The following is a 2,105-nucleotide window of genomic DNA, read 5'->3' as shown; positions in this document are numbered from 1 at the left end:
TTAGATCCGATGACACATGGTTGATCAAGATTGTGTTGTTTCACGGGACAAATCAATATGCTTTTCCCGATAAAGAAAATCTCATCATAAATCATACACTAATGTATTAGGAAAATAGTCAAATGGATCCGGTTATTTCAATGGTAACTAGTGTAAGTCACTGAGACATAGTTAAGAATGAGAACATTACGAATGCATGAGAAATGATAACGAGCAGAGCTTTCATCTACTCTCCCCTGAAGATGTTATATGACATAAAATCCTTGAGACAGTTTCTCGCGCGGCTGCCAGCAAAATAAAGTATTTCACAAAGACATACCATTATGATCCCGTCTGCCAGCAGGGGGGAGGAGTTGGTGATGCTGAACTTCGCGAATGCCTACTAAGGGTATCTCAATCTTAGGTAGATATGTGTTATCAACACCATTCGCCTTATCGGTGCCTCAGGGAGGAGAATGTTTGCCGGTTTATTCACTGAACGTTCCCCAGTAGACCGGACCGCAGCGTCTGTGCTGACTAGGTTAGTTTTGTCACTGTTCACCATCCATCATCCTCCCATAGCATCCACTCGTGTTCACGAGTTAGTTCAGTAAGGCTTACAATCCATCAATTTGTTCACCAGTGTTTATCATAGAGTGTCCCGTCCACCAGTTTGTTGGTGTTTCACAGACACAAGTTAGTTCATCGGTGCTCACTCTAAGTCATTGAATTCGTCGTCGTTCATCAACCCCCGAGTAGTTCAGAGGGCCCACCCTCTCTCAGATAGTTCATAGTGTTCACCATATCTTAAGTAGTTCACCAACGTATAACCATCCGTGAAGTGGTTCACCAGTTTTCACCATCCGTTAAGTAATTCATAGTGTTCACCAACCCTTATGTAGTTCACCAGTGTTCACCATCCCTCACGTAGGTTCCCAGTGTTCACCATTCCTCAAGTTGTTCACCGGTGTTCACGAAAATTTAACAACTGGCCTAGCCTGTCAGTCCTCTTCTCCATTGACAGTGGACAGACTAATCACTTCCGTCGCTGTCCCACAACCATTCATACCACGATTTCAGATTGATCGATTCATTGTACTGTAATCATAAGCTATTAGGGTGACCACAAAGGATGAATGTTTCCAGCAAGTGTGATGATAAACTGTGAGTACAATACGGGATTTTGAGCTTAGTAAAATGATATTAGTGGTCATGGCAGGCAAAAGATTAGCACAATTTAGAGGTGAGTCCCCTGTAAAGAAATTACCCATGTCGAAATTCTATCGACTGACACAAAGCAAAGCTTATCTAGCAAGACAGCAGCTGTCGCTAGAGACTGATAACTTAGGTAAACGTGTTCGATGTTTGTGTGTCTGCAGTGTCAGGTATTATCTCAAAATCTCTTGTTATTGTTGTCGGGGCCAAGATGACCGATAAGAATTTACATCTATCATACTTAATCGCTGTTTCCCGCATCAGCGAAGTAACGCCAGAAAACAGACGAAAAATGGTCCATCCACTCATATACACGTGTATATACATAAACGCCCATACACGCACATATAGATACATATACATACATATACATACACATACAAAGACATAAATATATACACATGTACCTATTCATACTTGCTGCCTTCATCCATTCTGTCGCTACCCCGCCACACAGGAAATAACATCGATACCCCGTGCTTCAGCGAGGTAGCGCCAGAAAAACAGACAAAAAAGGCCACATTCGATCACACTCAGTCTCGAAATGTCGTATGTAATGCACCGAAACCACAGCTCCCTATCCACATCTAGGTCCCAGAGACCGTTCCATAATTTACCCCAGACGCTTCACATGCCCTGGTTCAGTCCATTGACAGCACGTCGACCGATGATATATATATATATATATATATATATATATATATATATATATATATATATATATATATATATATATATATATATGAAGGAGAAATAGCAATTCAGTAAGAGTTCAGATAATTTCATTTATCTAATTTTCCTACTCATGCAGCACAACACGTTTCACAGAGACAATCCGTCGCATCAGATGCAAATAATTCGTAAAGTTCTTATATCCCAACATAACCACTGAAGTTCCGTCTCTCCTGTGT

General features: G+C 41.0%; 1 protein-coding gene across 1 annotated transcript in view; it reads left to right on the top strand.

Moving 5' to 3' along the window:
* Positions 1-442: 442 nt before the first annotated feature.
* The window catches only part of LOC139756012 (mitochondrial enolase superfamily member 1-like), a 41,184-nt gene continuing 39,521 nt past the window's right edge, over positions 443-2,105 (top strand). Inside the window, exon 1 of the mRNA XM_071674945.1 lies at positions 443-520. The gene's annotated coding sequence lies outside the window, so the exon portion shown is untranslated. The remainder of the gene's footprint in view (positions 521-2,105) is intronic.

The sequence above is a fragment of the Panulirus ornatus genome, chromosome 20, assembly GCF_036320965.1.
Source record: "Panulirus ornatus isolate Po-2019 chromosome 20, ASM3632096v1, whole genome shotgun sequence".
Taxonomy (NCBI): domain Eukaryota; kingdom Metazoa; phylum Arthropoda; class Malacostraca; order Decapoda; family Palinuridae; genus Panulirus; species Panulirus ornatus.
Note: the sequence above shows the minus strand (reverse complement) of the source record. Positions and strands in the feature narration are given on the sequence as shown.